The 19,503-nt window shown below is 38.4% G+C and overlaps 1 protein-coding gene across 1 annotated transcript in view; it reads right to left on the bottom strand.

The window, feature by feature from the left end:
• The window catches only part of LOC106879415 (neuroglian), a 142,010-nt gene that overhangs the window by 58,408 nt on the left and 64,099 nt on the right, over nucleotides 1-19,503 (bottom strand). The window contains exon 2 of the mRNA XM_014928971.2: nucleotides 19,393-19,472. The gene's annotated coding sequence lies outside the window, so the exon portion shown is untranslated. The remainder of the gene's footprint in view (nucleotides 1-19,392; nucleotides 19,473-19,503) is intronic.

Here is a 19,503-nt window from a genome sequence, read left to right as displayed (position 1 = left end):
TGGTAGAGGGTTAGAGGAAAAGAGTTAGAAAAAGATGGACAGGGGAAATGGAGGAGAGGTAGAAAGAGAGGAATGGAAAAAAGGAAGCTTGTCCTGGAGGTTAGCGAGGGAGATGTGCTGTAACAACCATTCTGACTTATAGACCTCGCACTTGCAGACAGCCATCTCCACCCTGATAGCAGAGAACAGAGATATGGTCTGGTGGGGCCAAGAACGCCAGAGGTCTCAACTACCACAGGCTCAACCAAAAACCTGTCAGAGAGTGACCAATACCTTAACAGTTGTTTTTCTTTTTTTCTCAGCCTGACGAGTAGCGGAGCCTGGGATGGTAGCTGACCACACCATGTTGCTACTGGAGAAGGTGCCACAGTATGTGGCAACCCAGTTGAGGAGCCTACTGCCATTTGTTGCATTGCAGAAACTTTCTTTACAATGGTCACATTTCCCACCAAGCATGAAATTCAATATGAAAAACTAGTTCTTTATTGGAATTATCTCCCCTTGGCTTTGAGAAGCATTCATACTTACTGTTTTATTTTTACTTTCTTCTTTCAACCAAAATGCAGATTTCTCAATTTAACAATTTGTTTTATTTATTTTTACTTCTACCATTCAGTGTATCACCTTGTTTGTGATTTTCTTCTAAATTCATGTTACTGATCCACTTGAGCTATCTCTCTTAGCTCAGTTTTTCTTTTCTTTTTTTTTTTAAATTAACAGACTTTTGTTGGAGTGGTTTACAAATAGTCATGACAAGAAAAGTTCACCAAAATGATAGCAAGTTGAATATATAGAAGCACTGTAATTAAGGGGGAATTAGGGGGGTGCTGCAGAGTTCAAATTCTACTGCTGCACTGGTTTGCAATGTTATTCACTTGCACACTAATGCACACAAAGACATACATGTAAATAAACACATATCAACACCAATACACTATACACTAACATGCACACATATATATTGCATTCAAGGCTGTACGACATGCATATGCACTCTCTCACACACACTGACAATAGCACAAGAAATCCACCAATCATAATCAATCACCAGAATCCTTTGGAGTTCACTGAACAATGGAATGAGAGGTGGTGGTGTTGAAGGAGTAATCAATAATTTGGGTTATTATTAAAAGGTGATTCTAAAGATGTTAGCATCAGATAATAATAATAATTATTATTATTATTATTATTAATATTATTTCAAATTTTTGCCAAAAGGGTTGATAACCCCAGTGTCCAAAATAGTACTTATTTTATTGACCCCTGAAAGGATGAAAGGCAATGTCGATCTTGGTGGAATTTGAACTCAGAATGTAGTGACAGGTGAAATAACGCTAAGCATTTTGTCAAATGTGCTAACGATTCTGTCAGCTCACTGCCTTAATAATAATTGAAGGAACAATACATCTTCTACCAAAAACTGAAGGCACGAAAAATCTGAAGAACTACTGACCAATAACTGGTCTTAACACTACCCACAAGATACCCATATTGATACTAACTGAAAGAATGTACACTTTCCTTGAACAGAACTCTATCCTTCCACAAGCTCAAAAAAGCTGTAAAAAGGAATTCTTATGGACATAAGAGAATTGCCTGAGTAAAAAGAAGAACCTGAGTATGGATAGACTACAGTCTATCCATACTGTATGGATAGACTACAGTCTAAGTAAGGATAGACTACAGTCTAAGTAAGGATAGACTACAGGAAAGCGTTTAATAGAGTCACACATAATTGGATACTCAAGGCCCTCGAGATATATAAGATCTCTCCAGTTGTCTCCAAATTCCTACAAGGTAGCATGACCAAGTGGAATACACGTCTCCTTCTACACCATAGTAATGGGATGAGCCAACCTAAAAGCAACATCAAACAAGGCATCTTTCAAGGTGACTCCCTCTTCCCATTACCCTTTTGCATAGCACTGATCCCACTCTCAAACAAACTGAGTATCACCAGGTATGGGTTCAAAGTGTATAATATTATTGTAAACCATTTATTTTATATGGACAATCTGAAGCTGCTTGCTAGAAACAACGAAGAGCTAGAATGTCCTGTGCTGACGCCAAACAAAAACAAAGATTGCCACAATAGGGTAGGACAGTATTTACATTGGAAAATATGCAAAACTACAAAAATCAACACTCCTGCTTACTGGTATGAACATCACCCCGGGCCAGTTTTTGAAGGTAAAAGTGTCACAATCCTCTGGGATTTTCTAGTCAACACTGACAGAACAATCCAGGCTAATCGACCGTAGATAGTCATTAAAAACAGGGAAGAAAATACTTGTAGACTAATAGATGTAAGTGTTCCCACTGACCAAAATATATCTGTAAAGGAATTTGACAAATTACGTAACTATAAAGACCTGAAAATTGAAATACAAAAGATGTGGTATCCTGGTATTGTGGGTTCCCCAGGTATGATAAGGGATGTCAAAAACATCTAAATATCCCAGGAGAACCATGTCTCAAAGAAATCCAAAAGATTGTACTGACAAGTACTGTCCATAGAATGTCTGAGTTGTATTACATGAAGATATTTCACTACTGTCCCTGCGACTTCCCCTCTCCAAGCTTTCAGTCATACTGTAACATCTCTCATCCTTCACTTACCCTAGGACACTGGGTGTGTCTCGGCAAGTGATTGTAACAAGCATGCAGGTAAATAAAATAATAATAATAATAGTTTCAAATTTTGGCACAAAGCCAGTAATTTTGGTTGTAAGTAAATTACATCGACCCCAGTGTGCAACTGATACTTATTTTATTGACCCTGAAAAGGTGAAAGGCAAAGTTGGCCTCAGTGGAATTTGAATGTGAAGATGGACAAAATACTGCTAAGCATTTCGTCCAGTGTGCTAACAAATAATAATGATAATAATAATAAATGCCTTGATGCAGTACCAAGCAGTGGCTTTCATGGCACCTGATCTTAACTGACTGGAAGTGTTACCATGTACATTGTTTTGTCTTGGTATAAAAGGTGGGCTACAGCAAATATTCTGCTCAATACCACACATTTGCTTGTTAGTTGTTTGACCATAACCGATTGAGCATGTCCCTTAGTGGCTGATGATAAGTGCATATCTGATCATGAGCAGAAGTAGTGAGGGAACATCATAGCCATGTGTTGAGAGGAATTCTTTGGGGTGTGGATAATTCCCCTTTGGAAACATAGGTATTTTGTTCATCACTCCCTCATAAGCCCATCTCACACTTACGCACTCCTACCCCACCTTCCCATTCCTTCCCATCCCTCAGCAATCAAGTATGTTACGGGGGTGGATGCTCTGAGAGTGTAGCTGCTAGAATAAGAATAGCCTGGGTAAAGTTCAGAAAGCTCCTACTTCTGCTGGCAACAAAGGGCCTCTCGCTCAGAGTTAAAGGTAGACTGTATGATGAATGTGTGCTAACTGCAATGCTACACTGCAGTGAAACATGGGCCATGATTGCTGAAGACATGCACAGGCTTGAAAGAAATGAAGCTAGTATGATCTGCTAGATGTGCAAGCACTCTGAGAGAAAATTTGAACATAAGAAGCATCAGATGTGGTGTGCAAGAGAGATGACTGTACTGGTCTGGTCATGTGTTGCATATGAATGAGGACAGCTGTGTGGAGAAGTGTCACACCCTAACAGCAGAAGGAACCTGTGAAAGAGGTAGGTCCAGGAAGACATGGGATGAAGTGGTGAAGCATGATCTTCAAACGTTGAGTCTCACAGAGGCAATGACAAGAGATGTAGACCTTTGGAGATATGCTGTAACTGAGAAGACCTGGCAAGTAAAGTGAGATTGCAACCATGGCTGATGCTGGTGTTGCAGTGGACTTAGTACTCTGTATGTGGCACAAGGACAGGCAAGGTCAGTTTTGGCAAGGTTTTTACAGCTGGATGCCCTTCCGAACACCAACCACTCAGCAGAGTGGACAGGGTGCTTTTTAGTGGCACCTGCACTGACAAGGTCACCAAGTACTTGCAAGACAAAACTTTTAAGAGGGGAGGAGGAATTGAGGGAGGTGATGATGAAAAGGTTATAGTGAGACGGATACAGGTGTCTTGCTGTAGATGAAGTACAAGGTTACCTGGCTGTGTGTATGTGTATGTATGTATATATATATATATATATATATATATATATATATATATGTACATACATACATACATACAGGCACACACACACGAGGTGTAGTAAAAAAGTATCCGACCTTTGGGCAGAAAACAAGTAATATTAAAAACTCACCATTTTGATTTAGTTTCCTTCAAAGTATTCACCTTGGGAGTCTACACACTTCTGCCAGCATTCCTGCCACTGCTGGAATATTTCTGGAAATTACTATCTACCTCTCTTTCTGTTTATTTTCTTTTCTTTATTTTTACCAATTAATAGCCACTTCCGCTACCATTCTGTTATTTGATATGTTTGTGTCTTTTTCTTGGGATGCCAACTATATCAGGACTTTAGCCCACATAAGATATATGCAGGGCAGCACTACCTCCTCCAGGCACTTGATGTAGGCATTCGTGTTGAGTATGAAGCCGTGTGGGAAGATGAATGGAGGCATAATGTCACCATCACTAGTGATCACTTCAAACACCATGATGTTGACTGGTTGTTTGATTTTTATCACACTCAGTACATGTTTTGGGGACACGGCAAGCCAATGGTTATTTCTGTGTGTTCACCATGTGTTCATATAGGAGCTTCTGGTGTAAATGTCAAGCAGTACAGCATGTCGTTTCCAAATTTCTGGCAAAGTGAATTGCGTCATGGTGCTGTTTTTCTCCAGCATGTACAATTTACTCTTTACTCTTTTACTTGTTTCAGTCATTTGACTGCGGCCATGCTGGAGCACCACCTTTAGTCGAGAAAATCGACCCCAGGACTTATTCTTTGTAAGCCTAGTACTTATTCTATCGGTCTCTTTTTGCCGAACCACTAAGTTACGGGGACGTAAACACACCAGCATCGGTTGTCAAGCAATGATGGGGGACAAACACAGACACACAAACACACATACATATATATACAACGGGCTTCTTCCAGTTTCCGTCTACCAAATCCACTCACAAGGCTTTGGTCGGCCCAAGGCTATAGTAGAAGACACTTGCCCAAGGTGCCATGCAGTGGGACTGAACTTGGAACCATGTGGTTGGTAAGCAAGCTACTTACCACACAGCCACTCCTGTTTCTCCAACATGTACAATTTTGTAACTCATATTAACAAATGAAAGACATGTAATGGTGAATAAATAATACCCAAATTTTTTCCAATCTTTTGAGATTATAAATGTGTGTGTGTGGCAATTTGCTGTATTTGTGAAGGTGCATCAAGTTAAGTAAAATCACAGTCAGCCATACATACAGGTGTGCCCTTTACAGGTGCCAGTGCCACATAAAGTACACTCATGTTGGTGGTGCTGCGTGAATGCATCCATGCAGGTGGCACGTAAAAAGCACCCAGCATTAGAAAAAGCATCCAACTGTGTCACAACAGAAAAGTGGAGCCTGGACAGCTCCCCAGCTGGTCAGTTCTTGTCAAGCCATCAAACCCATGCCAGTATGGAAAACAAACGTTAAACAATGATGATGATCCCTTTCAGTACAGAAAGATACTGAAATTGAGCTATATATAAACCTTGACTGTGTGTGTGTGGGGGGGGGGGAGGAAGGAAGAGAAAGAGTTAAAGTGAGTAAATTAAAAAAAAAAGAAGCTGGTATCAGAGGAGAGCAGGGCATTGTAGAAAGAATTGTTTCCTTTCTTTCCCGTTCTTTTAGAGTTCATTGCTGATGGTTATTGATTAAAATCAGCAGAAATGGTGAGGAAAGTGTAAACGGGGAAGTGTGTAATGACGTGGTGTGTGGGGAGGGAGGAAGAGATGAGAGAGAATGACAAGAACAATAATAATATCAATAACAACAACAATAACAGCAGCAGCTGCTGCAGTAGTAGTAGTAGTAGTAGTAGTAGTAGTAGTAGTAGTAGTAAGAACCAAGTAATGGATCAGTAACATGTGCAGAACCAACACAATACAACTGGTGATAGTGGTAGTGGTAACTGGAAGAAGGTGGTGGTGGTGGTGGTGAGAAAGACTACAGCAGTTTCTTAAATAAATTTAAAAAAAGAAAAAATAGAAAACGCCTGAAAGCATTGAACTTTACTACTGCAGCTGCCAATATTAGTGAATATTCTTGAACATGATTGTGTCTAGGTATATGTAGTATATATGCATGCGTGCGTGCGTGCGTGTGTGTGTGTGTGTGAAGAAGAAGCATGCGATTGTCATTGATGGGATGATGTTCCAAAAAGAAAAGGAGAGAACAAAACTTCTGTCAGCGATACAGTCAGTTTGATTAACCAGTTGGGACTGGCATCTCAAATTCTCTTGGAGTAAGCTATGAATGCTGCTGCCATTATGTTGCTATTTTCACTTTTTTTTGTCTATCTAAGATTCTAAGCCCATGCATGAAAATTATCAGAGCCCCACCTGTTTTGTCAGTGTAGTCAACCTTATCCATGACTACAGCATTTTATGGTAGAAATTTCACAAATCATTTATTTCATCAATTTTTAACTGTATCACCGTGTCTTTAGCAATCATTTTGAAACTGACCATATTCAGCCCAAATACTCTTCCTGTTTATATCCAAGCTGGCCAGCTCTGGCTTCTCACACCTACCCTTTAATATCATTCTAAACATAACTGCACATCATTAAAATCTGGTGGCTCTGACATAATGAATGATTCATTCAAAGCAATGTGAATAAATAAGTATTACATTTGAGAAGTGGAGGCGCAATGGCCCAGTGGTTAGGGCAGCGTACTCGCGGTCATAGGATCGCGGTTTCGATTCCCAGACCGGGCGTTGTGAGTGTTTATTGAGCGAAAACACCTAAAAGTTCCAGGAGGCTCCGGCAGGGGTGGTGGCAAACCCTGCTGTACTCTTTCATCACAACTTTCTCTCACTCTTTTCTTCCTCTTTCTGTTGTACCTGTCTTTCAAAGGGTCAGACTTGTCACACTGTGTCACGCTGAATATCCCCGAGAACTACGTTAAGGGTACACATGTCTGTGGAGTGCTCAGCCACTTGCACGTTAATTTCACGAGCAGGCTGTTCCGTTGATCGGATCAACTGGAACCCTCAACGTCGTAAGCGACGGAGTGCCAACAACATTTGACAGATTAATCTGAATATTAAAGACTTAATTATTATATTTAAGAGTGGCAAAACAGTCAGCACTTGGAAAGAAAAGAAAATTGCAGCATTTGCCAATGGCTTTTGGATGTTCTGAATTTAAATTATATCTAGGTTGACTTTTATCTTTCATCTTCCCAGGGTAATGATAAGATAAAATAACATTTAACATCAGTCAATACCAAGTTTAATTTAATCAACTATATCATTGTAGACAATTAAAAAAAAAAAAAAAAAAGTGCAGGCATGGCTGTGTGGTAAGAAGCTTGCTTCCCAACCACATAGTTCTGAGTTCAGTGTCACTACAAGGCATCATGGGTGAGTATCTTCTACTATAGTCTCAGGCCAATCAAAATTTTATGCTTTGGATTTGATAGATGGCAAATGAAGGAAGATCATCGTGTGTGTGTGTGTGTGTGTGTGTGTGTGTGTATGTGTACCTTTGCCTGTGTTTGTCCCTCAGTACCACTTGACAACTGGCATTGGTGTGTTTACGTCAGTCATCTAAAAATTCTTCAAGGCAGTGCCCCAGCATGGCTGCAGTCTAATGACTGAAACCAATAAGACAAGATACAGTAATCTCTCAACTATCGCAGGTGTTACTTTCCAAAACTCCAGCGACAGGTGAAAATCTGAAGTAGAAACAGTACTGTACTGTATATTTAAAAAATTATTTTTATAATTTGTGTATATATATATATATATATATTATTATAAATGCAAAACAACACCACAGAGGAATCGACATAAGCTTAAATAATAAACCACGATAGGTGAACTGTGGTAGGCGAGGGATTACTGTATATACATATGTGAAATATTCTGCAGTGAATTTTATTCATCACTTGTGGAAAAAGTGCTTCATCATCATCAGCTTAGCGCTTTAGCATTAAAACCAGCCATATCTAGCTCAAATATTCTACGTGTTTCATGTTCAAACTGGCCAGATCTGGCCTCTCACACTTACCCCACAATGTCATTCTAAAAACAAACTCTCATATCATGGAAATCTCAAAGCTATGAGATAATGTATGATTCAAAACAATTTGAATAAATAAGCATTACATTTGAAAGAATAATCTGAATGCTAAAGGGTTAAGCTTATACTGACTTGAATGGCTGGTACTCCATTCACTATTTACTTTGTACCTAATCTAAGTAGAATCAGGTGAAGTAATAGTAATGTGACCCAATTAGTAGGAGTACTAACTGAATGCTTTGCAATATCTAGTTTTCTCTGCCTGTGTTGTGAATTAAAATTCTACAGGAGTTAAATTTACCATTCAGACCTATTCCTTTCTTGACCCTCAAGTTGTTAACTGAATCTGGTGGGTAATACTGTAAAAACCCATGTAATTTATGCATTTTTTCCCCACAAAAATAAACTTTAGGGGTGTGGAAGTTACAGGAGTAGATCGTTTCCAGAATTTTTTTAGAAATTTTTTTTTGTTGAAAAAAGACGTACAAAACGTAAACATTCATTGCAGAAGTTGACTCATTTAATGTCAGATTAGGTTTTTACAGAAAATTTGCAACACCTGTGCATATTTATCAGTTTTATTTTTGTTGATAATTCTTATCAACTTTTCCTGTGATCGTGATTTGAGAAGACATACAGCAATATGCTAAAGATCGGACATAATCTCTTGTGGGCAAGAAATGTAAAATAAAGTATTATAAACAGCACGAACACTTTGTAATTTAATAGCTTTTAATGTGATACATGTTAAACAGAAATTATTTTTATTTAATGAAAATTTAATAAAATCTAATCATATGTGAAATTATGCTAAATACAACTAAATTGGAAACCTTTTTCCCCTGGCCATATCGACAATTCTGAAAACTTTTGGGTGCGAATTTTACATGAGAAGCTTCTTTTAACAAATTTTATCCTGAAAAATCCCCTGCACAAATTACATGGGTTTTTACAGTAAGTGCTTGTCATGGAGATTCCATGAGACAATTCTAAAGATGCCTCATTTTTGTTGTTTCCAAACAATTTTAACACATTTGCCCGAGCCCTCAGAACATAGATAACTGGAAGAAACATTACAAAGTATTTTGTCCAACACTAACCTACTGCCTTTGACTGGGACTTTATTTTATTGACACTGGAAAGATGAAAGTTAAACCTCAGTAGGATTTGAAATCAGATCTCAATGAAAAACTGCAACAAATATTCAAAGGTATTTTGTCCAATGCGCTAATGATTCTGCTAATTTACTAGTTTTTAAAGCCTTTATGAAGTCAAATAAAATAAATATCAGTCACACGTGCAATACCAAAATTGATTTAATCAATTGTACTCTTCCTTCTAAATTTATTGTCCTGTGCTAATGAGAAACAACCATTGCCTCTATTATCATCTCCAAACACCTAAAAAGGTAATTGCTTCAATTACCTATTGAGATATCAGAGATGAGATTTGTGAATGATTTTCAGAACTCACTGCAAGTTCCGAAAATTATTCTGTTCTGAAAGTTAAGAACTAATAAGAATTCTTTATATTCAAAAAGGACAACAATCAAACCAAAGTAAAGAAAAACAAAAGCACCAAAAATGAATTTAATAATCTGAATAATCAAAAATCTCATGGGCTAATTACATCCCTAATGTTCCCCTTGCCTAATGCATAAATGTCACAGTATCTCATTCTTCTATAAAATCTATAGATATACCTATTAAAAAAAATCAATATTAATCTCCGGCCTATATAAAGAAATCAATAACAGTCACATGCTAAATGAAAAAAAAAAAAGGGAAAAAGAAAAATTAATACTTGTTGAGGCCATTTTTTTAAGCTTGTAGCACACTCTACAGCAGCGCTTTCAAACCTTGGGAGGACAAGGATCCACATATGCTTAACTAAAACAATACAATAAATATGCTTTTTCCTAATTAATTAAACATTATATATATATATATATATATATATATATATATAGAAAGAGAGAGAGAGAGAGAGAAACAAAGAAAGAGAGAGAATATATACAAGTTGTTGTTGTCAACTGATGTAATGTAATAGGTATAGACTATGCGTGCTCAGTTTGCTTTACTACTAAAACTCTGGCTTGAAACCAACAGCAAAGTGTTGTGTTGAGAATGCCTGTTGAGAGTGGCTAGAAGTGGTTTTCAATAAGTTTTGGTATAAGAAACTTTTTCTTTTCCAAAATTCTGTGGTGCCCGGCTTGGAAATTACTGATTTAAATTGATGCCATTTTTTTTTTAACGGTCCATTATTAAGCTAGTGCTTACAATATAACAAAATATTCTTACACATGAACGATTTAAAATTTAAAACAAGGTTCTGTATTGTAGAACCAGAGGGTTATCTCATGCAGATTCATATTGTAAAAGTTAATGCCAAGCACATTACAAGCAGCCAATGTTTGTGAATTTTTAAGAATTGGATACCAACATGTTTGTGACTAAGCCTTGGTTTTAAGATACAAACATCATGTCTTCCAGTAATATAAATTAAAACCTTTCAAATTTCATTTATGTTCCAAAATTAAAACAAAGGCAGATGGTTCATCAGAAATATAGTTATAAAAAGGTCAAAAAGCAGAAGTAGCTTGTAAGCATGATTACATATGTGTATATATGAGAGACAGTGGGGGCTCAATGGCCTAGTGGTTAGGGCAGCGGACTCGCGGTCATAGGATCGCGGTTTCGATTCCCAGACCGGACGTTGTGAGTGTTTATTGAGCGAAAACACCTAAAGCTCCACGAGGCTCCGGCAGGGGATGGTGACAAACCCTGCTGTACTCTTTCACCACAACTTTCTCTCACTCTTACTTTCTGTTTCTGTTGTGCCTGTAATTCAAAGGGTCATCCTTGTCACACTGTGTCACGCTAAATATCCCCGAGAACTACGTTAAGGGTACACGTGTCTGTGGAGTGCTCAGCCACTTGCACGTTAATTTCACGAGCAGGCTGTTCCGTTGATCGGATCAACTGGAACCCTCGACGTCGTAAGCGACGGAGTGCCAACAACAATGAGAGAGAGCACTTAAATGGTAATGGATACAGGTGGCTATTTAACAGATATTCATGTTAGTTTAGTAGAAAATTAGTGAGGAACAACTGGTGTATCTGAGTCACATACAACTCCTCATATAGGTCAGCATGGTATTGGCATCTAGATTAGACAGTTCTACTGGTCTACATTCAATTATTAGTTGAACATTCCAGGATTTTATTTCAGTATGAGAGTTAACTAGCATAGCAACCACCTTCCGTCTGTCACTGAAGGACCTGCTGACTGAACCACTAATAGCAGACAAAATTAACAAACCCTTAATCTATGTCCAATCAACAAATCTAATTACTTGTGACAATTTACATCATAGGTTCTCAAAGTGGGTGCTACTGCCCTCCCCCACTAGTGGGCATTAAGACAGTCCAGGTGGGCACTGGTGACTAGGGGTGGGGGAGAGAAAAATGAGGTATTGGAAAGAAGGCAGTGAATTGGGGGATGCTATGAATTTAGTATAATATTGTACACAAATTATATAATATTATATTAAATATCAAATGATTCATAGTATATATAAATTAGAAAAATATAAAATATTTATTTATACATAAAATTAGGGGTGGGGTCACTGAGGGTATTATGTGGCCATGAGTGAGGTGGTGGCCCAAAATGTTTGAGAACCTCTGCTTTTCATGGTCATTCTCAACCTGATAGAAACAGCAGTTAAATCTCCTTGAAATCATCGGCTACTGTCTCAACCATTTAGCATTTAAGCCAGCCATATCTGGCCAAAATTTTTCTACTTGTTTTATCTTCAAAATGGCCAGATCCGGCCTCTCTCACCTACCTTGCAATGTCATTTTAAAAATAAACAATCACATCATCTAAATCTCAAAGCTATTAGATAATGGATAATTTAAAACAATGTGAATAAATAATCATTACATTTGAGAGAGTAATCTGAATGCACATCGGATAATGTAGTCTTATGTATACACAAATCTTGAAAACCAAGTGGGATGGTCATGACAGGAACACCTTTTGATGACAGAACTTCTCTGTCAGGAATGACTTGCAGGTTAATCACAAGCATACTGTAAAACTCCACAAACATGCCTTTTTGTTTGATTAAAATCTAAATGAAAACTGAGAATGTATAAAATACATGATGAGTAATAAGCTATGAAAATGCCCCCATCCACTTAGTTTTTATCTTTTACTTGTATCTTTTACTTTACCAATGACTGCAGCAATACTTCATGGCTGCAACCCTTGAAGGCTTTAGTCAAACAAATCAACCTAGGACTTACTTTTTTTTTAAAGTCTGGTACTTAAATCTATCCAACTCTTTTTGCCAATCAAGCAGTGGGGTGGACAAACACAAACACACATACAAGCACATTATGTGAGAGGCTTCCACATAGCTTCTATCAACCAAATTTACTCGCAAAGCATTGGTTGACCTATGGCTATAGCAGAAGTTACTGGCAGAGAGCTGGCAGAAACGCTAGCACGCCGGGCGAAATGCTTAGCAGTATTTCGTCTGCCGTTACGTTCCGAGTTCAAATTTGCCTTTCATCCTTTCGAGGTCGATAAATTAAGTACCAGTTACGCACTGGGGTCGATCTAACCGACCTAATCCCTTTGTCTGTCCTTGTTTGTCCCCTCTATGTTTAGCCCCTTGTGGGCAATAAAGAAATAAGAAGTTACTTGCCTAAGGTACTACACAGGGAAACCGAACCTAAAACCATGTTGTTGCTCAGTGCTCAATTGATACTTATTTTAGTGAGCCTGAAGAGATGAAAGGCAAAGTCAACCTTAGTGGAATTTGAACTCAGAATGTAAAGACAGATGAAATGCCACTAAGCGTTTTGTCCAGATTCCGCCAGTTAGCCAGCTCTGTTATGATATCATGTATTATAATAATACAACAGTGTGTATTATAATACATGGTATTGTAGATTTTTAAGACAATCTAGGCCTCAAAATCACAATTGGGGCCTATCAAATCTTGATACAGAGTTGGTATTGGCAGATAATAATCTAGTACGGCTCTGTCTGTCTGTCTATCTTTTGACACAGACCTTCAAATTAGGTTGCAGAAAACATACATGCAATATCTAACCTGTGACATACAAGCAAGACAACAATTGTCTGTGTGCATGAGTGTTCAGTGAACCAATGGACTCAAGATTGCTCCCCTTCAAATCCTGTTTGAAACCATACATATGGCAAGGCTATTGGTCACAAACATACAAGACTCCTTTACTTGTTTCAGTCACCAGACTGCTCCCATGCAGGGGCATCTGTTACTTATTCTGTATATTGAACAGCTTAATTACAAGTTGGTAAATAAACCAAGCAGTGAAGGAATAAACACTAAGACATGCACACATACATAAGACAGACTTCCACAGTTTCTATCTACCGAATTCACTCACAAAACATTAGTCACCCTACGTCATTAGTAGGAGACACTTGTCCAAAGTGTCACACAATGGGACTGAACCTGAAACCACATGGCTGCAAATCAAACTACTCAACCACTCAGCCATGCCTACCCCTATGTCCTGTTGCAGGAATGTTACAAGAATGGTGGGTGAGAGGGAGGAAGGCATCCTTGAGCCAGAGACTGGCCTGGATGTTTACAACAGAGTGGACACTGTTAAAGACACCAAAGCTGTGCCAGGGTGATGGATTAAGTATACCACCCTAATAGGCCATGGCAGGATTTGAACTCAGAATCTTTTCTACTCTAGGCACAAGGCCTGAAATTGATAGGGAGGGGGCCAGTCGATTAGATCGACCCCAGTATGCAACTGGTACTTAATTTATCGACCCTGAAAGGATGACAGGCAAAGTCGAGCTCGGTGGAATTTGAACTCAGAGCGTAAAGACAGATGAAATACTGCTAAGCATTTCGCCCGGCATGCTAATGTTTCTGCCAGCTTACCGCCTTGCATTTGAACTCAGAATGCAAAGACTACAAGACATCCAAGCCTCTCGCTCCACTCCACCTCACCACAAAAAAAAAAAAAAAAAAAAAATGAAGACATGCTACGCCTATTATGCAGACCTGTCTTTTACAGGCTAATGAGGAAACTTCTGATGTAGATGGTTGAACTTTTAGAAATAGCAGTCACATCTCCCTCAGATTACACCTAACTCTTTAAAGAAAAAAAAAAGGATAACAAAGGACGGCCATAGTTGGAATACTTTTAATCATAGGTCTTATCAATCAAGGCTGACCTGGTACTAAACAACAACAACAACAACTGTAACCAACATTACCAACAATTAATAGCCACATATGCCAATGAGAGAGCTTTTAAGTAGTCACTCGACATGCTAGAGATAGCAGCAAAACTTAAAGCTGTGAATTGTGGCAAGTTTTACTGCTATCTCAAGCATGTTGAGTGACTACTTGAAAGCTCTCTCATTGTCATATGTAGCTATTAATTGTTGGTAATGTTGGTTACAGATGTTGTTGTTTCGTACGCACTGATAATGCAATCCAATATTCTCTATAAAGCTGGGGTGGTCAAGCTAGAATGCTCTTTCAGGGCTGACCTAGGGATGTAACAACAACCAACATCTTCACTAACATCAACTTAGACTCACAGCCAGAGAAGCCTCTAAGTGGTAGATAGCAACCAAATCACAGACAATATAGTCCCAGATACACAAAATGATGTGATGGTTACAAATGACATGTTTGCTTGATCTTCCCAATAAAAACTTACTGGGGCTAAGCAATAACAACCACCACTGAGAGAGAGCTTATGTAATTGGTCATGCAGCTAGACACAACAGCTGAATTTCCCTCAAATCACACCTTACTGTCTAAAAAGTAGGTCACACAGAATACTGTAGTTTAGAAAAATATTGAGATGATCACGGTTGGAAAGCCTCTAATCATAGATCTACTTGTCCAGAGCTAACTTGGGGCCAATAACAAGAGTAACAGTAGTTAGGTGCCTGCAAAAAAATAGCAAACTCTTTCAGTTTAACAGCCTACTGTCTAATGAGCAAGAACATATTAGAAAGGGTAGTCGTAGATATACTTCCTCTGAAAAAAAACAGAAAAAAAGAAAAATGATTTGATCATTTCCTATGTAATTAAGAAGTTAGCTTTGCAACCACATGGTATTGGGTTCAGTCACACTACACGACAGCTTGGGCAAATGTCTTCTATAGCTCTCAGCCAACCAATGTCTTGTGAGAAGAATCTCCATCCTGCTGTCTCCCACTCTCTCTTTCTCTTGCACTTCTCTCAGGTTGGGCAACCATGTATTTTCTTTGCAGTAGCACACTTGTTTCTGTCTTCATTCCTGATCTTTCTCTCCGGCTGGGTAACCTTGTACTTCCTCTACAGCAAGACACCTGTATCCGTCTCACTATAACCTTTTCAATCATCACCTCCCTCAATGCCTCCTCCCTTCTTAAAAGTTTTTGTCTTGCAAGTACTTGGTGACCCTGTCAGTGCAGGTGCCACTTAAAAGTACTCAGTCCACACTGTAAAGTGGTTGGTGTTCTGAAGGGCATCCAGATGTAAAAACCTTGCCAAAACTGACCTCACCTATGCTTGTGTCATGTAAAAAACACTACTCACCTCGCCTGTGCTGTTGCCACATAAAAAGCACTAAGTCCACTCTGCTGAGTGGTTGGTGTTAGGAAGGGCATTCAGCTGTAAAAATCCTGCAAAACAGTCACAAAGGTCTGGTGCAGGCTTTGGCCTGGCCAGCTTCTGTGGTACTGTCCCACCCATACCAGCATGGGACACAGACGTATGATGATGATGATATACAGACAGTTATCAATTTGTGTTGCAAGATATATATATTCATATTTTGAGTTCTATTTTTCCTGTTTGCATCACCAAACACAAACACACACACACACGCACATGTATCATCATCATCATTTAACATCTGCTTTTGATGCTGGCACGAATTGGACAGTTTGACAAGAGCTGGCTAGGCAAAAGACTGCACCAGGTTTATATATATATATGTGTGTGTGTGTGTGTGTGTGTGTGTGTGTGTGTTTCTGCTTATCACCCCACCAGCTCCACTTGACAACCAGTGTTGGTTTGTTTGTTTACATCTCCATAACCTAGCAGTTTGGCAAAATAAGTACCAATGTAAATACTGGGGTCAATTTGCTTGATTAAAAACCCTTCAAGACGATGCCCTAGCATGGCCACAGTCCAATGACTGTAACAAAAAAAAAAGATAGGTTTACTTGAGCAGAGCCAACCCACGGATAAACTATCGCTAATTATAACAATAACACAAGCCAATAAGGGAAACTCCATGTAATTAGTTGCTTGATGTGCTTGTAGACATGTTTCATTCAAATCAAACCTACTGTTCTAAAATAAAAAAATAAATAAATAAAAAATAAGAATGGTATCTAAAGATTACATTGGAAAGCCTTCGATCTAATGTACAGGGTGTCCACAAAGTCTGGGTAAATAGAGTAAATAAAATCATAACATAAACAATTAAATATAAGAAATAATAATTTCTTAAAGTATGTGTTAATCCCCGTAAGGGTACATGGAGGAAATAAAATCATAACATAAACAATTAAACATAAGAAACAATAATTTCTTAAAGATGTGTTAATCCACATGTACCCAGACTTTGTGGACACCCTGTATAATGTAATGTAGTTTGAGATGACCGTACTTTACATCTCGATAGAATATAGCCAGGTGATAAGTGGAGGGCTTTCAATGTACCTAATCAAAGATTGGCGGCATAGAGGTCAACATTATTCACTAGTAATTGCAGTTTAATTTAAAAAAAAAAAATTTTTTAAACTACTGTCACTACCATGGTCCATGGTGGGAACTTTAATGTGATCGCTCGAAATAGCAGCGAAATCTTTCTCAAATCACATCCCGTCCTTAAGAAGAAAAAAACTAGACGGAATACTATTGATCAAAGGTCTGCTGGATCAGGACTGACCTGGGGCTAAACTGCCACTACTAGCACCACCACCACTATTACCACAACCTCCGCAGTAGTGTAGTATGTCCATCTGGCTCCTCACTTTAGCAAGGAAAGAAAGCACTGTGTAAAAAGTATTGTTACAAATGCGGAAAAATATTGATGAATGAAGGAGGTGAAGTAAAAGGAGGTGAAGTGAAAGGAGGTAATCCATGTAAGGTATCAAATGATACAGCAGCAATAGTAGCAACTCTGGCTTTATTTATTTATTTATTTATTTATTGAACTGCTCTATTTTTGTGCCAGTAACATAATTATCATAGTTGACTTGCTGTTATCAAAGGAGCTAATTAAAACAGCTAGAAACAACAACAATATTAATTGGAATATCATACATTCCAACAAAAGCTATATAATTTATAAGGTAGGGAGGAGTACAGTCAATGGAACCGACGACCCCAAAACATGATTGGTGATCTATTTTCATCAGCTTAGAAACTCCAAGAGAAGAAATAAAAAGCAAAATCGATGGATGCTGGACAGATTTGAACACAGAACGTGGAGGGACTAAACTATATACTGGCTTAAGCATTAACTTGTGTCCACTCACTATATTCCTCCCTCACCTCCATCTCCCACTCTCCTTTTGCAACTTCATGAACTCAATCACCCATTCACTCTATACCCCGGTTCCGCTTCATTAAAGAACACCTCGCTGTAAAGTGACAGTATGCTCCGTCATATCTTCATCTTATTTCTCTCTCTCTCTCTCTCTCTCTTTCTACATACACACACAAACACACATTCTCTTACCCCTTGCTCTCTCCAACTGAGGTAGCCATGTATATTCTCCACTGCAAGACATCTATTCCAGTCCCTCTATTCATACATTAACCTCTCATCTCCTGGCATAAAGCCACCTCCCTCAAAACCCATCTCAGTTGAGGGGGTCTTGTTTTGGAAGTTACTTGGTGACCACTGCTGTTGGTACCATGTTGAAAGCATTCAGTACACTCAATACAAAATGGTTGGCATTAAGAAGGGCATCCAGCTGAAGGAACCATGCTAAAGCAAACAGTAAAGCTTGGTGCTGCCTTCTCGCTTGCCAGCTTCTGTCAAACCATCCAACTCAAGCCATCATTGAATGAGGATGTTAAATGATGATGATGATAACACACACAATGCACAAGCGAGCATACATAGGTAGATGGATATATCATTTGGCAACTTATTTGAGCAAAAAATGCAAACATCGTCAAAACAATAAACTGATACTCTTGTATAAAGTCCCTTACAATATTTGTTCCACCCACGTTTCACAGACAATCCTGAATAACTTTTAACACAGTAAATGCAATAAATAGGTATTTGGTCCATTGGAAATCTATTGCTGAAGATACTATTGTTTGCATAGCTGCATGATAGGAAATAATATAAAAAAGGGGACAGATATGGTTGAGTGGTAAGAAGTTTGCTTCTCAATCACATGGTTCCAGGTTCAGTCCCACTGCATTACACCATAAGGGCAAGTGTCTCTGAGTGGATTTGGTAGATGGAAACTGAAAGAATCTTGCCCTGTATATACATACACACACAAGTATGTATGGATGGATGTCATTCAGTATTATTTCAAGATTTCTTGCCAATATTAAAAGAGGCAGTTTCTAACCTAGATCCAAAGCTCCTTCATTGGAATTTCAACATCAACAGGATATTTTTGTATGTATGTATGTATGTATGTATATGGGCAGATTTGTGCATTTTGTTTTATGTATATATTCTTATGCATATAGTTGCATGTCTAGACATGCTCATATATGCTTAAATGATAAACTTCTGGAAAGTTTTACGGATTTTTATAGTTCCAGTGATGGATCTGTAGTCTTCGAATCAGCTTTCTGTCTGTCTGTCTGTATGTATGTATGCATGCATGCATGTGTGCCACTGCCTTCTTGCCGTAATTAAGCATGATAATTGTAAATGTATGTCACAGCCATGCAAGTGGTTTTCAATCTTCATTTCCAATCTTCTTTGAAAACATGTCTGGTTACGAGGAAATATTACTTTGTCTGGGAACAGGGAAGTGTTGGTGACAAAGAGCAATCTGGTGACAGGAAATCTACCTTAACAAATACTGTGTGATTCATGGAAGCATGGCAAAGTGGAAGTTAAACCAATGATGATGGTGATGATGATGAAAGAAAATAAGTGAATGTCAAAAGTGTAAGTACAGATAAAAAGAATTCACATACCACTCAGGACACAGAGGTGTGGATTGATCTTCAGGAAGGAATTCTTGGGAACTGCCTGAACAAGTTATGGCTAGTGGTCACTGAAATGATAGAGAAATAACACTGTTGATA

This window comes from Octopus bimaculoides, chromosome 4, assembly GCF_001194135.2.
Source record: "Octopus bimaculoides isolate UCB-OBI-ISO-001 chromosome 4, ASM119413v2, whole genome shotgun sequence".
In the NCBI taxonomy this organism is placed as follows: Eukaryota; Metazoa; Mollusca; class Cephalopoda; order Octopoda; family Octopodidae; genus Octopus; species Octopus bimaculoides.
This window is presented reverse-complemented; position numbering and strand designations above follow the sequence as displayed.